At 40.0% G+C, this 17,366-nt stretch overlaps 1 protein-coding gene across 6 annotated transcripts in view; it reads right to left on the reverse strand.

Annotated features, from left to right (window-relative positions):
* Positions 1-6,410: 6,410 nt before the first annotated feature.
* The window catches only part of JAKMIP2 (janus kinase and microtubule interacting protein 2), a 183,104-nt gene continuing 172,148 nt past the window's right edge, over positions 6,411-17,366 (reverse strand). For 3 of the 6 annotated variants that reach the window (XM_072749924.1, XM_026018664.2, XM_072749925.1), the window contains one exon: positions 6,411-11,683. The gene's annotated coding sequence lies outside the window, so the exon portion shown is untranslated. Of the gene's footprint in view, positions 11,684-11,726; positions 12,270-17,366 lie in introns of those variants that run through there. The other 3 variants (XM_072749923.1, XM_026018656.2, XM_026018674.2) reach the window with 1 other exon arrangement.

Below are 17,366 nucleotides of genomic sequence, written 5' to 3' on the forward strand. Positions count from 1 at the left end.
AGTGCCTCCCTGTGGTGCCAAGGAGGTACTGCACGAGCATCGCACAGGCTTCCCCACAGGGCCTGATTCTTGGTATGTTGCCAGGGATTTGCCCAGCTACTTGCTTGCTCCCCCTCCACAGCCTATTAACTCTTGTCAGGCAGGAAGACTTCTGCTTGATCCTATACATAAATCACTACTTATTGACTGAACATTGCAATATTCTGGCTGCATATGTTTTCCTTTTTTTGTCACCTTGGCGGGAGTCAGAGTACTGTGAAGGCTGGCATGTCATACTACTACCGTTCTTTCATATTTTATGCACTTGTATTATCCCTTGTACTTTTTCCTTCCACACTCACAAATGAACTTCAAACGTAACAAATAATAAAAATGTGATTTATGGAGCTTGCCAATGACTGAGCCCTTACATAGCAGTCGTGCATTAAAACTTGTTGTGTTAATCTTGCTACAGGTGTCATGTAATTCTGACAACAGCCCAACAGGACAAATGATTTGATTATCCCATTTTATAAAAAAGGGAGGCTTGGAATGGTTCCGTTACTTACTGAATACCACATACCCGGCGGCAGAGACCGGACTGGGTCCCAGTCTGTTGGGCTTCCAGACACATAATGCCTTTTGCAGCAAGAAAAAAAGATAAATAGGTCATAAAGAGAAAAGACCAACATGATTGTGACTCTGCTTTACTTTCATCGGTAATTAAAAGAAAATCAGGGGAATTCCTGGGTGGCTCAGGGGTTTAGCGCCTGCCTTTGGCCCAGGGTGTGATCCTGGAGTCCTGGATCAAGTCCCGCATCGGGCTCCCTGCATGGAGCCTGCTTCTCTGCCTGTATCTCTGTTTCTCTCTGTCTCTCATGAATAAATAAATAAAATCTAAATAAATAAATAAATAAATAAATAAATAAATAAATAAATAAAAGAAAATCAGAGCACCCGGCTTACTTTAGGCCGCGCTTTCCCTTAGCAGCCCCTACACAACTATGGAGACCCTAGTGCTAAGCAGCAGGGATTCTTGGTCGATTACACAGTGACTTACAAAATGCTCTTTATGGTTAAGAATGGCCCACTAGTGGAATAAAAGCTCAATTAGCCAATGTTTTGTGCAAACAACAAGAAATTGTTGCCGTTTTTCATGCTTCTTGGGAGGTAAATGTTTTTTAAGGACAAAATCCCTCTTTTTTCCCTCCAAAAATTCCTTTAAGAAACATAATATGTTTTGGCTAAGATATTTAAAACATAATATTGTTATTAAAAAAAATTTCAAGTGCACTCACATAGAGAAACTCTAGACACAATAACATACCTTCTCTTGTCTGTTCCCTGGGGAGAGCTTGCTTCAGAGGTGGAGAATTAGGGAGTGAATCTGATGAACTGCCTTGACCCCTTCTGTCTGGCGTCTGAGCGAGTTTGGAATATTTGGAGGCTGTGTAATTGGTCCCTAAGTTTCTCTGAGCCTTTGTGTTTGCAAATGAATTTGCTGCCTGGGTAAGGACAACTCAGCCTCCCAGAAGTAAAGGGAAGGCTGCAAAACTCAGGACAGTGAGAAACCATAGTAGGAGAGTAGAAGAGGCGGTGCTTCTCTTTAGATTATTGCTTTCACATGGGTGTGCAGAAGAGCAACACGAAACCAAGGGACACAAAATACCGCCTAACATCAGCTTCGGATTTTCCTGGAGTTAACACTTTTTCCTGGACTTTTGGACAATGCTCCCCTCCTGTGGTCAGCCAGTAAAATGCAGGAGGATAGAGAGCTTCAGCCAGGAGGATAAGCTGAGGCAAGCAAGGAAGGTATTTTTTGCATTTGTTTTCTGAAGAGCTTTTGGTTTACGGAATAAAACTCTCCTTCCAAAAGGAAAAGAGGGGGATCCCTGGGTGGCGCAGTGGTTTAGCGCCTGCCTTTGGCCCAGGGCGCGATCCTGGAGACCCGGGATCGAGTCCCACGTCAGGCTCCCGGTGCATGGAGCCTGCTTCTCCCTCTGCCTATGTCTCTGCCTCTCTCTCTCTCTCTGTGTGACTATCATAAATAAATAAAAAGAAAAGAGGGAAAAGGAAAAAAAAGGGGGGGGGAAACACAAGGAAATAAGAAAACAAAAACCCAGAAACAACAACAAAATAACTTTCCCCAAAATGGCCCAATTTACCTATTTCCACCTTCAGGGAGTCTTCTTTCATCATCTAAACAAGAAGGGATTTCTCCGTCCACAGTCCCATACATAATTCCCACAGAATTAGAATAATATAGTAAGACTGGGCTAGTAGTCGGAACTATGTGACAAGCTGAAAAAGGCCTCTTCTGTGCCCTCAAAAAAACTCTGATTTCACTGGGGGTATGGTGGGGTTGAACAGAGCAAGTGATTTTAATACACATGGTAAATGACAAGCTAGGTACACATACATGCTTTGGGAGAACAAAATGGGTATTTTGCTCAACTCTTGAAGATGATGCCTAAGTTGAATCTGTAAACATAAGATTTATCCTGGACATAAGTGGCCATGTTAAGGAGAAAACGTAAGCCTTGTTTTCTAGAGTTCAGTTAGATAAAATAGCAGCCTTGTATTGGCGGCAGTGTCTTACCTCAGTTCCCACTCCCATGTTTAAGCTCAATAAGCATGTTAAGCTCAATAAGCATTTGAGAGTTAACCCCAGGTAGTCATGGGAAACCAGGAAGGGATTTTAACAATCAGAACAACCTGGTCTGATCTGCACATTAAATCAAGAGGGAAACAAGTAAGGTATTTTCATTATCTTTCTATTAGAATTTTTTTTTAGCTCTACGCCCAACATGGGGTTTGAACCCATGACCCCAAGATCAAGAGTGAAAGCTTCCCTGACTAATCCAGCCAGGTGCCCCTGTAGAGCATATTCAAAGAGGGCACAACTGGAAGCAATTCATTTTACCAGGAAGCTGCTGCAAGAATTCAGGTGAGAAGCTCTTAGTAGACGTGAGGAACAATAGAAGACCGACAGGTGGGACTCCTGAAGTCCCTGGAACTTGTGAAGGATTGGATGGGGAGGGGAAGGGAAGAGCAGGAGAGAATGAAGGCTATGAATCCAGAAATTATCTAGATGATAATTTCATCTAGCATCTCTCACTGAGGGGAACCAGAGAAGGAGCAGGTCTGGAATGAGACATTAACTCAAGATATTTATGGTTTGTGGCATCCTCATGGCTTTTAGTCATCCTGGATTGATTTCTTTTTTTTTTATGATTTTATTTATTTGAGAGAGAATAAATGGGGGAGGGACAGAGAGAAAGGGAAAAGCAAACTGCCTGCTGAGAGGGGAGCCCATTGCGCAGCTCCATCCCAGGACCCTGAGATCATGACCTGAGCCAAAGTCAGCCACTTAATCACTGAGCTGCTCAGTCGCCTGCCTGGATTGATTTCTATTTCATTGTTCCCAGGACTGATCTGTCTTACTTTACTGTAAGTTCATTGAGAGCAAGGACCCTGTCTTGTCTCAATGTCCCTTAAAAGGACTTTTGAAAAAGTACTCTTATCAAATTGTTAAAAATGTCACACAAATAAATGAACATATGTCAAAGTGTTCCATACCTCATTAATTAAAACAGGAGAAGAACAACTAAGCTGATTCAAGAAAGGTTGGGACAAGGTAGAATGGACTGAAGTTTGTAGGTTAGAAATCAGATGGGTTCATTTGTATGCAGGACAAAGTCCCAATCTTTGGGTTTTTCTTTTACTATCAAGCAGAAAAAAAAAAAAAAAAAAAAAAAAAGACAAGTCACACCTTACAAACTCTGTAAGTTGGTCTTTAACTGTCCAGGGCTGTGAAACATTGGGGCTCTCATTGACTGTTGCCTTTGCCCTGGGTCAATAACTTTCCAGCTGGCATGTGAGAAACCCCTTCAGAAGTGAAATTGTCAAGATACACACTCATAGTTTTATCTTATTTTTATTTAGGGTCTTTTTCTACGCACTTTCCTGTAGTAGCACTAAAAATCCTTAATGTGCATTTTGACAATTTTCAGTTTATATCCTGTGCTGTATGAAAGTAGATGGTGGTATAAATTAAAGGCAAAATTAAATTAAAAGCAAGACAATAAAATCAGTGAAGTAAAGAGAAAGTAGACAGAATTGATCAGATGCCATAATTAAATTTTAGATTTGTTTGTGCATTTCTAGTTAGGACAAAATAATTTACAGAGTACATTGTCTCATAATGGAATAAAAATCCTGTTCCTGAGATGGTTTTAAGTAGTTCTGTGTTTCTTCCTCCTCCAAAAAAAATTTTTTTTTTTAAGATTTTATTTATTTAATCATGAGATACATGGAGAGAGTCAGATACAGGCAGAGGGAGAAGCAGGCTCCCTGCGAGGAGCCTGATGTGGGACTCGATCCCAGGACCCCGGGATCACGCCCTGAGCCAAAGGCAGATGCTCAACCACTGAGCCCACCCACGTGCCCCCATCTTCTGAAATTCTAAAAAAGAAGTGTCATACGGAACTTCACATAAATGACATAGATGTAGTGGCCTATGTTCTCAAAGTTTTATAGTAATTACAGGCACAGGTTACCAGTGATAATTTTTTTTGTTTTTTTTTTTCAGTGATAATTTGTTATAGATGCTTTTGATCAAAACCAACGACTTTATACGTATAAGTGTGTCTGCATGCAAAAGAAATGTATTTGTTCAAAACGGATTTTTATCTGGAGCATTTTCAGTGAGAAGAAAACAACAATTCAACCTCATGTTCCATATGCAACTACTGAGTTGCTTAAATAAAATAAGCATGATTCATCAGCCACTTGACACAAATCTTTAGCCATGTGGTAGGTATTCATTTGACTGCATATCTGAACTTTTTTTTTTTTTTTTTTTTTAAGATGTTGATTTATTGGGCAGCCCGGGTGGCTCAGCGGTTTAGCACCGCCTTCAGCCCAGGGCATGATCCTGGAGACTGGGGATCGAGTCCCATGTCGGGCTCCCTGCATGGAGCCTGGTTCTCCCTCTGCCTGTGTCTCTGCATCTCTCTCTCTCTGTGTCGCTCATAAATAAATAAAATCTTAAAAAAAAAAAAAAGATTTTGATTTATTTATTTGAGAGAGAGTGAGAAGCATGCAAGCATGAGGAGGGAAGAGAGTGGGAGAAGCAGACTCCTTGCTGAGCAGGGAGCCAGACAATGGGCTCTATTCACGGGACCCTGGGACCATGAGCTGAGCTGAAGGCAGATGCTTAACCGACTGAGCCACCCAGGTGCCCCATATCTGCACTTCTGTAGTTGGACTTGCTCACCTGGAGGGAAGACGAAGAACTGTATCCTGAGAGGTAGGAGGAGTCCCTTCACTTGGGCCCAGTGGATGTTTACTCATCTCCCTGCCATTGTGGTAGGAAGTGTCTCCCATCCCCTTCTGTGTCTCCAGGAGACACAAGCGTACCTTCTTGAGCTAGGATAAGCCAGTTAAGTTGTTGACATGGTGGCATATTTATGTATCAGAACTAGAGTTCATCAAAACAGAGCTTTTCATTAAAAATATTAGATAAAATCCATAATAGTAACTGGCTATTGCTTGGCATGTTGATATACTTGGCACCTTTTTCAAGGAGGCTCAGTCAGTTGTAAGTCTTCATCAGATAACGTAGATTGTGATGTCTTGAGGACTGGGGTTATGTTTTATTCTTCTCTGTTTAAGGGTCTGACATGGCACACAGATGGCTCCTATAAATGAGTAACAGAAGGTTGTAATCAACTGATGAGCAATACTTGTTGCTAAAGCACTTAAGGCAACTAAAATTTGCTGACATTAAAGATAAATGGGTGCAACTCAAAGAAGAGACTGTCTCAGCATGGGGTTTTTAATCCCACCCCCAAACAGCAATATTATTTATAGTAGTTCTGAACAATGACCCACAAAACTTTACCTCATAGTGTGCCATCTCGGTTCTTTGTTTCATGCATACGTGGATTGTTTCCCACATTAATCCGGAAGCTCTTTGAGGGTAGACCCATGCATGCCAGGCCATAAGGACTGGTACATAATGGATGCTCACAAAATAATCTTTGTTAACTAGCTCCGTCTAGTGGCTCTATATGGTAGGGCAAAAAAGGTAGGTGAATAAAGGAAAAGAAATAGTATCTAGATTAAGGATGGCAAATACCTGGCAAGATTCTTTCCCAAATTATACTCAGAGCAGGCAGGCTAAATGATCATAGTTCTTTCCTCAAAAATGTAAATTCTGCCTTGGACTCTTCACCACAGTGCCCCCTGGCAGGTACAATAAAAAATTCAGAGTAAATAGATGAGGAAAATCCTATTTACTATCCTTGATGTAGAATCTGATCACTGATATTATACCGATAGCTCTGATTTGCTTTACCTTGTTTTCCAAAAGTAGGTAAGAGTACTGTTAAACCAAGCAAAACCAAGAACCTGTGAACAATGCAAGATAAAGTTTTAAAAAATGCAGCTTGTTTTATTTTTATATAAACTAAAACACCAGAGCTCATTGATTCCTATATTAAATACATAAATTATAAAATAACCATTCATAAAACTTTACATACAATAAATTGATTCCAATCTCTACGGTAATACATACAGTACATGTACATGTTCAGTGTACTTCAGGGGATCATCCTGGTGAAATTCAGTCCATTTATATTTTTCTCCCATTAATAAACAAGCACTGAACCGATATATGGAGTCATGCTAATGAGATGGAGATAAAGAGCCCCAAATGAGGCAGTTGATTGGATGACAGCTCTGAGAAACTGGTCCCCTGGCTACATGAACGCAGTAGGCATCTGGGGAATTATGTATTCAAATACATTGGCTCTCTTCTGGAGTCCCCATAGAATTGGATCTTGAAGGTTAAAACATGCATGAACCCTTGTTGGAATGAGATTTCTAGCTGATAAAATTATGGGACATTTGGGTGATATTAATACTGTAGATTGTACCAGACTTTCTGTTGCTCTTCCTAGAAAACCACTGGCATCACTACCAGGCTGGTTTATGGGTCTAGGTGACTGGAAAGCCAATGAGTAGTTCTTCGCCTCAGTCAACATCAGGGAATCGTGGTAGTGAACAGAAGGTGGAGGAGGAGGAGGGAGAAGAGGCAGGGAAGGAGAAAAGCACAGACACCAGATGTTAACTGAAAATATGAGTTACCTAGCAGCATAGAAAAACCCCTTCCTCAAGTCCTTAATCCTAGGACGGAAGTACACATTAAGCGCTCACATCATCATCTATGTACAGAATATATATGTGTATATATGTACATCACATATTTATAAAAGTGTTTGGATTTTGATCTGTCTCGTTGTAGGAAGTTACTATAGTGAGTGGGGGAAAATAGGCACATTTTGTGAGATGTCAGTCAAATCTAAGTGATTGATGATATTAATGGATGCTGGGGATGTGCTTTTGGGAAATTGCATTACCCACACTTAAGCAAGTTTGTAGAGTCTGGGTTGTAGGCAAAGTTGGACTCAAAATTGTTTGTCTACACCACTTCCATCCTACAGAGCTTAGATATAACAAGGATGGAAATACAAGCATGGGTGCAAAGACCTCAAAGCAAAAACACAAATGCAAAAACAGGGAACTTCACCCAGTCAATCACTGCCACCTCTGCGCATGCTACACTAGGATGAATATAGCAAATTATAATCATTCTATTTCTGCCACATTATTCATCAAAGTATATCTTTAGTAACTTGATTAAACACAGGACTTGGACTTTCAACAACAGAAGGTTTATATAGGAAGAACTGAACTACCAAATTAAAGGCAGCAAAGGAATGTGAAACCTGCCCTGCCCAGTACTGAAATGGAATTAGAGGATCAACTCCAACCTTCTATTATGTCTGAATCCTCTCACCAATACACCTGAAATTCAGTCTCAAGGTAATATATTGTACAGAAATGACAAGGCAATTGAGCAGAATGGAAGCTTTTGTTCTTTAAGACCTTGTGACCTACTTTTTTCCCTTTCAAAAGTAAGAAGTCCACTTAAGGAGAAGCTTGGGTCCATCCTGGGAGTATTAGCTCATGACATAAAGTCATCAAAGATTTGCTTTGATTAATCTCTCAGAAGTTATATTGAACTTTTTCAATATAGTAGATAAATGTGTGTATATATATATGTATATACACATATATTTGTATACATATGCATATATACATACATATATAGTGCCACTCTTTGACAGATCAAAAAATGCAATTAAATATTTAGAAAATAAAATGCCTATGCTGCCCATTCATTTTGATGTAACATAACACACACAATCCAATTATTTTAAACATTAACACAAAACTGATAAATATCGTTTTTACAGTTCCCATGAAAACCTAGGCAGTTTTTCAAAAACACTTCATTTTGAAACAATGAATTTACGGGTTACATTGAAGACATTAAACATGTGAATTACACAATGGATTTACAGAAAAAGTTGACAATAAATAGGCAAAAAAGGAACAAGTTTATCAAAGATTTATTTTAAACAAAAATTTAATTGAAATAAAATACTGTAGCAAAAATTATTTGGCAAAACTTTATTTCTTCCATACTAGCAGAGAAACAAATGTCCCCTTTCTACCTCCAGTGATGACCCATGAGCCCTCTACATCATCTCTATCCTACTGAAGAACCAGGCCACCTATGTGATAGTTACTTGTGAATGGAAGAAAAGTCAAAGCAAAATTTATTTTTACACACCTAAAACTTCACCACTGGCAATAATTTCCTTTATATGACATAGGTTAAAAGGGCTATAATTTGGCAAATTGAATTTATTTTTTTTAAAAAAGATTTTATTTATTTATTCATAGACACAGAGAGAGAGAGGCAGAGACACAGGCAGAGGGAGAAGCAGGCTCCATGCAGGGAGCCCGACGTCGGACTCGATCCAAGGTCTCCAGGATCACACCCCAGGCTGCAGGCGGCGCCAAACTGCTGCGCCACCGGGGCTGCCCGGCAAATTGAATTTAAATAAAATTCTTTAAAAAGGGGATCTGACTCTTATTTTCAGCACATTCTAGTGTTTCCTAAAACAAAATTTGAGTGGCATTAGAGTAAAATGGCTAGACAGTCAATTTAATAATAGAGGCTTTTTAGTATGATAGCCAAATATAGTTTTCAATTTTTTATTTCCTCATAGAAATTTTCCTGTCCTGAATAACTGTCCAATCGGGGCTTTCGTTTACGTCAAACGATTCTTTAATATCGTCAGTTATGTTTATTTTCCAAGAGATGAATACTTGGTTAAGAAAAAGTAAGTAAATGAACCCTGAAGAATGCTGTTCTATTAATTCATTGGCCAAATGTGTCAGAATAGCTCAGATGCAGCAATTAAAAATCAGAGTGGGGATTATGTACTCTCTGTAAGAAGTGGAGCCACATTCAGCCTTTCCATTACTAATGAGACACTTTGTACTATTGCTGAACATCATATGCAAGGGAAGTATTAATTGAAATATGATTTACTCCTATGGGTCCATGAGTGAAGCACAGCTTTACAATTTTGTTAATGTTTTTATAATTTTTGAAATGAATAACAGAGATGTACTTATCAAAATATTTGGCCTCATCCAATGGTGTGTCAGGAGTAAGACTTGGCAAAAATATCACCTTTTAGCCTAAATCTAGAGAACATTGCTTATGTCCTGAATGTTAAAAAGTAAGAATCCCTCCTATCTCCATTTGCCCTAAACACTTGTAAAGCTGCTTAGATGGTCATCCTACCTGTATTGGTCTTGTATGATTTTTTGTGTGTGATACAATCAGATTTATAGCAGATAAGGCCCATGATCAAGCTGTACTATTTTTGCAAATGTTTCTAATCATTTAAATCAAAGTCAGCATTTGTATATAAAATTTAACATACAAGTTTTGGTGAAAAAAAGCAAGATGAGGAGAAGGAAAGTAGGTTTGATATAGCAGATGGAGTATGAATTTGCTCAGATGGATCCTAGAATGACCAATAAAGAGCAGAAGAGAAAAAGTCAAAGGAAGAGTAATTTATCCTGTTCCCTATATGCGGAGATTTGAAAGGGTTGAGTCACACACTGTAGTGGCACCTTCTTTCACATTGTCTGCACAACGAATGTGCTGTTCCTAATTAGTGAAGAAACTATCCCGTTGAATAAAGAATCCAGCAGGATAATTATTTTGTATATTCCCAGTAGGACCTATTTCTGTAGATCTCCCCCAAAATGAAAGGGATGATCAGACTAATTATGTGATACCATCACTTTACTCCACGCCTTGATTTCATAGTTGGCTTTCCTACGTTAAAAGTGGAGTTTTGGTATCATGGCATGCATATGCAATAAGGAGAGCTAGGAGATGCTTATCAGTGAAATGACGTTCTTCTATCTTGTTCAAAAGCATGAGGTGATCTATTTACTATGGGTTATTAGAGATCTCGGCTCTAGATCTCCCAACCTTTATTGCTAGCAATATCCCAGGTTATTTGATGGGAAAGCTTCAGTGCTGCAGTGCTTAGATTTAACCAAACTGAAGCACTATTTTATTACATGGGGGACTCTTTCTCAACAATACAAGAAAGTCGAATAAGATAGCAGTCATATTTTTACAAAGCACTTTGTGCTACTTTAAGCACCTCTTGTTCCAGAATTGCAAAAAAACCAAAACTTTATGAAAAAGCATTTAACCTCATTTTGCAGATGAGGAGACTGAGGCACAGAGAGGTTAAGTGACTGGGCTGAAGACACCTGGGTCAGCAGTAAATAGAAGGATAAATCGTGGGACCCCAGCATTGTAGCCTTTCTTGCGTATTCTTCAGTTACTGGTCTGGCTTGGAAAACGCCAGGGCTGAAAACCAAAGAATAAAATACGGAACTGGCGTGTGGAAGGATTTGTGTAGTGTTTCATAGACAGGGTTTCTGGCTCCCTACACACACTCCTTATGCATGGGAAATCTAGCCCTGTAAATAAAACCTTGACAACTTGAAAAATTGAGGCTGTTTTGTTATCTACAGTAAATGAGGTGTAAAATTCGCTTTTCAGGAACACTTATTGGCTCTCAGAGCTGAATCCAAGACTCAGTATTACGTAACTTAGGAAGAAGTACTGGTCTTCTACTCGTCTCTGGTACAAAACGACCTTATCCGTAACATATGTTACTTCTGTATAAAAAAGGTAGAGCTATCTTGTTGCTGTCAGCTCTCTGGGAAAAAAAAAAATGTCATCAGTCTAAAGGACAAGAGGTCAGAATGCTCTAGGCATATCAGGTGACTTAAAAAAAAAATCCTAATCCTGTTTTATAGTCACATCTCTGTAGCAAACTCAGAGTTTACTTTTCACCTCTAGCATGTTCTTACTTGAATCACAGAACATATTTGTCTGCAGGCCATACGAAGACCAGTGTTTTGGAGGCTGATCGAGAGCTGCTCTCTGGCATCGGCGTCCTCAACAGGAGTCAGGGAGCCTGTGGCTCAGGGTGTCGGTGGGAACGACGTCTGTCTGTCCAGGGGGCACATGTGACCAGGCCAAGGCCGCACGGAATCTTCTTTGATCTCAGCTCCACTCCTGCACTCCCTGGCCTTGCTGCCAGTGTTGGAAGGGCTGGCCCCCGGGGTCCGCTTCTCATCACCGTGGAGGGATGCCCCCCACAAGCTGCACCTCTTGCAGAAAAACAAACGGGGAGACCAGGTTCCTTCCCATTCGCATTCGCTGTTCCTGAGTTTGAGACTAATAAAGACAAAAAGCAAATCCCTGTAGTAAGAAACCAGACTTTTCAAATGAAACATTTTATTGTAAATAGCTCCTCATAGGTATTCCTCGGGCTTCGTTCCCCGCCCACCCTTGTTTGTTTGTTTGTTTTGATTTTTTTTAAAATGTTGATTTCAGGACTAGTGTTTCCAAGGGGTGTGGTTACATTAAAAGGATGGATCCCCCTGCATGGCAGGGGTACAGTGTTTCTTTGTAACTTTGGTTCCATGCCCAAGACACATCTTTCCTTGATCTGCTGAAACTGTTGCCATTGCTGAATTTTTTTTTTCCTTCACACATTTTACGTCTATTGGTCTTTTCTTCTGGTTTGACATATACATGTTTCATTAAATGCAGCATATATTGTAGATTTTCAACAGGGTCATGTGGGAACTGTCAAGTAAGAAACCTTGGATAATGGCTTTAAAATACACAGTTGTAGTCCTGGCTACAGGGTAGTTCTTAGCTTTTTTGATCTCCCTCTCACTGCTGTAAACATTTCTGCCATCTTGGAAGGTCTAGAAGCATCTGCCTTTCTGGGGTCTTATCCGTGTTTTCGGTTACTCTGTAAAATAGAGGGAAAATTCTTAAATCATCATTTCTGTCATTAGCTGAAACAGGAAAAAAAAATTCTTTTTTTTTTTCCCACACAAAAAATTATTCTTTACCACCTCTTGGAGCTCTAGGATTTAATGCAAGTTACGTAAATGATGGCTCTAAGCTTAATTAATCTTAAATGAGAAAAGAGAATGATTGATTTCAAGGGTTATATATATACATAAAGTGATGGACAGGTCTTGGTTCATAATAAACGGCCTGATGTATCAGCAATGATCACTGTGGCCTTTTCTTCTGAGGCCTTCCAAGACAATACCTTAAGAAACTCAAATGAATTATCATACTCCCAAATATAAATATAATATTGAAAAAAGCATGTCTGTCTATGCCCTTCAGTGACTTACTTTTATGTCATATTTCCTCCTCAACAATTGTATCCAGTGGCAGGTGGTCTCCACCCTGAGGTCCTGACCTGGGGATTCCCTGGGAGTTATGCCATACAGGTTTCTTAATTGGCTCCAGATATTCCTGACAAGGTACTTCCCTGGACTATACCAGTTAGGACTCCTCGCCCTATTTCTCTTTTAGTGTCTGGGTGTTCGCTTGGTTATAAGTTAAGGCTTTACTACTCTCTTCCCCCAAAAAGCCAGAGTTGGTATACAGAACATTCTATCATGTGCTGCTAAAGACATGGCCTTCAGAGCCTGAAAAACATGGATGGAAAAAAATAGGATTTCCATTTTTTCACTGCACATCCAAGGATAAGTTATTTAAATTCTCTAAGCCTTAATTTCTCCACTTATAAAACAAAAATACTAATTCTGTAGCAGGATTTTACTGGTGCCCAGAAATAGTAATCAAGATCCAAAGTGGTGGGAGGCACTTAGTACCAGGAAGGCTTCTAGTCCAACAACCAGAGACAAACTAAAGATTCAAAAGAATTCCTGCAATCAGAGCAAGTCAGAAATATTTGGAGTTCCTATTTGCAGGCCCACTTTGCTCCTAAAGACTAGACATGAAAGAAGGAGTGACAGAGTCACAGAGGGGGAACTAGTAGGAAGGAAGTGCAGTGGTTGAGATGCAGGAGGGAGGGATGGGTAGCGAATGGCATAAACAGAGATTGGTGGTGCTTGTACAAATAGGACTCAAGTTCTGCTGCTCAAACACAGAGCAATGCTCATCTATTGCACATCTTCCTTTGTCTAGCTGGGCAAAGAACTTGAGAGGGATGACAGGGCAGAGACAGGGGCAGTAGCTTTCTTTCTAGCAAGATGCTGTGGCTGGCAGCACCAATGTTGAGACTCAGAATGGCTGAGGAAGAGCTGGGTCTCAGCCGGTCAGGGAATACTGCTGTGGGCATGCCCTGCACAGCTTCTGGAGAACTCACATATATGTTCCCCTAATGGTCAGTCTTTCATCACCTCTCATAGACAGGATGTCAAGAACTGGTCAGTAATAGCCAGATACTTTAAGGTGTGTGTGTATATAATACATATATAAAATATATACAGTATATGTATGTTTGTATGTATAAATTAAATATGTGAACATAGAAAGTCTTTTACTTACAAACTTTCAATTTATACATTCTCAGAGTTCAATTGTTTCCAAGTACATAGGCATCATTTCTGCCTGTCACAACTGAAGTAAAGCCCATCCTTTGAGTAAAACCACATTGGTTTCTTTAAAAAAATAAATGGACGTATAGGCAGCCTCCTAGAATATTACATTTCTGTACATTGAGTATCAGTAAAGGAACTCGGAGCAGAGCCACATTTATTCAAATGAGCATTCCAAATAACTGAAGGGGTACCCAGTGGGCCCACCACTGATGACCCATTCTCAGTAAACCAAAGGTCAGTACACTGTAACTAAAGCTGTACAGAATATGAATTCACCTTTGACTGAGAAGGCCCTTCAGATATGACAGAGCCTCGGGGATTCCTAATAATGGGTTGCTTAACATCATTGAGCTTTAGCTTCCTCTTCTGTAAAACAGGGATTGCAGCTTTCATTTCTGAGAGTTTACTACATGCCACCAGACTATAAGTGAATGAGAACAATTATGTCATTTCTGACTTGTGACTCCAGTATCCAAGTATCCACCACACTGCCTGGTTCACAGATGACAGCAAATATTAGTGGGGTTCAGTTGACAGGCTACTTATGTTCACCATTCTTTAGGGTTTTCTACCTGCTGGAAGCTAGTTTAGATCCTTTATAGAACACATATTTAGAGGCATATTGATTGCCTCTAAATACAAACTGTAGCTACCTCCTGATCTCAAGTTATAAATAACCCCAAATCCGGGACAGTAGTCACTCCCTCTTCCTGCTTCGGAGGTCTCTGTCAAGGGTGCCACCACCCAACCGACTGTACCAGCCAGACCCTCAAGGGCCTCCTGAACCTTTCATTCTATCAGCCCTCATATACAATTTATCATACAGCAAAATATTCAGTAAAGGGTAGCTCTTACTATTATCTCCAGCTTACAGATGCGGAAACTGACCCTGTTAGGTAGGTGGCCTATAAGAGTCTTAGTGAGAAGGACAGATAACACTGAATGAAATGTAAGTGAAGTCAGAGGATCAGAGAAGGCTTCCCTGAGTCCCTGATTTTACATTGAGATGGGTAGGACAAATGGATATTCACTAATTGATGATTGTGTGGGAAATGTGGTCAAAGTAGACAGAAGCACATCTCATAATGCAGGATCCAAGACAGAATGCTTAGTATGTCTTAGCAACTTGGCTTTTTATGAGTCTTTCTATGTGCCAAGTACTATAGTGGTTGCTTCACTTATATAAGGTCACTTAATCCTTCCAAAAGCAGTAGATGCTATTACTTGATAATTTTTTATATTAAGAAATTGATATTTATTTTTTAAGATTTTATTTATTTATTTGACAGAGAGAGAACATAACCAGGGGGACTGGCAGGCAGAGAGAGGGAGATGCAGCAGGCTCCCGGCTGAGCAGGGAGTCCAAAATGGGGCTTGATCCCAGGACCCTGGGATCATGACTTGAGCTGAAGGCAGATGCTTAACTGACAGAGCCACCTAGGTGCCTATTAATTAAGAAATTAATATTAGAAATATATATTAGAGAGGTATAATAGTATCTATTTTGTAGGATCTCTCTAACTATTAAATAATAGATATGAAATGCATTCGTTCAACCACAGAACAGATGTCTTCTTCCCCTTCTTTACCGTAATATCATCACTATCATTAAGAAATATTTATGGATTGTCTACAAGCTACAACTACAAGCTAGGCACTATCTGGGTATTGGGGTTATCATATGAAGACTACATGATGATCCTGGCCCTCATGAACCTATATACAATGAGGAACAGAGGCATCAATTAACAACAAAAACCAAAACAACCCAAATGCATGTAAAATTTGGCTGGGAGTGAAATCAAGGAAGACCTCCCTGCAGGAATCACAAGTGAGCTGAGATCTGAAGAAGTGAGTAGGTGTTTTCTAGACAAAGCAGTGCTGAAAGTACTGTGCACACAAGGACTGCATGGGCAAACCCCTGTGGTAAGTAGAAGGGACTAAGGCTCGTTAAGGAAGCTCTTAGATCAAGAGAAAGCCCAAGGGATTGTCTGCAGTTAGACCACACCAGGCTCTGTTGGCCATGTTAAGGGAATGGGATTTTCACTCTAATGATGATGTTTTCTCAGGAAGGGGGCATGATTAGATTTGGGTGTGGAGAGTGAGTTATAAGAGTGTACAGTGGAGAAGCACTGAGCCAGGTGAGTAGGGCATCCCCACAGGGAGTTGGGGGAGAATATATTTGTTCATGTATTCTTTCCTTTGTTCACTTGTTCTTAAAGTTATTCTCCAATGGCACATAAAGAACAAAATGGATAATCATCAGATAACACTACCATGCTATCCAAGGCTCTGATCTAACCTTTCCCATTCATTTACCCAACCATTTACTCATTCATCTGTCTTCCCATCAGTCCATCTGTCAAAATGTATTCAGTGCCTAGTATATATAAGACACTGTTGTGGACTTGAAAATACAAAGATAAAGCACAAGCCCTATTCTATGCTTTCTTAATAGTCTAATGTATAAGACAGAAAGGGAAACAGTCTTAATATGACTAGATGAAGACTAGTAGATAATCTACATAAAGAAAGACTGATTAACTGGCATATAAATGATTCATCTTATCTCTTTCTCTTACCAATATAAAAGAATAAGGGACAAAATTCTTCATTTTAAACAATAAATATAGTAGAGTCATATTGCCATTTGTTTTCCATAGGCCGCCTATAGGCCTTGGCAGGAGGAGGGATTGAAAAAATATAAATGTAATAAGAAGTAAATATTTGCATATTTTACTTTATTTTATTATTATTTTTTAAAATTTTATTTATTTATTCATGAAAGACACACACACAGAGAGGCAGAGACACAGGCAGAGGGAGAAACAGGCCCCATGCAGGGAGCCTGATGTGGGACTCGATTCCGGGTCTCCAGGATCACGCCCTGGGCTGAAGGCAGCGCTAAACCACTGAGCCACCTGGGTTGCCCTATTTGCATATTTTAACGGAGAATTTGTAAATAATTGACTGGCTGTTTTTATAGTACAGTATATATTTTTTTAGCTTTTAAAAATCAGAACAATAATACAGTATTATGTGTCTTTTAACATGTTTTATGTTATTAGACAGGAAGTGAAAATACTGAGCTATCAAGATAGTTCAAGCGTCCATGGTTGACACTAGAATCATTAAAAATAAGCTAGGGGGGACGACTGGGTGGCTCAGTGGTTGAGCCTTTGCCTTCGGCTCAGGTGTGATCCTGGAGCCCTGGGATCGAGTCCCACATCGGGCTCCCTGTGTGGAGCCTGCCTCTGTCTCTGCCTCTCTCTCTCTCTCTCTGTCTGTGTCTCTCATGAATTAACAAATAAAATCTCAAAAAAACAATAAGGATGAAGAAAAATGAACTAGAGGGGTACCTGGGTGGCTCAGTCAGTTAAGTGTCTGCCTTTGGCTCTAGTCATGATCCCAGGATCCTGGGATCGAGCCCCACATTGGGCTCCCTGTTTCACAAGGAGTCTGCTTCTTCCTCGCCCTCATGC

Source organism: Vulpes vulpes, chromosome 2, assembly GCF_048418805.1.
Source record: "Vulpes vulpes isolate BD-2025 chromosome 2, VulVul3, whole genome shotgun sequence".
Lineage (NCBI taxonomy): Eukaryota > Metazoa > Chordata > Mammalia > Carnivora > Canidae > Vulpes > Vulpes vulpes.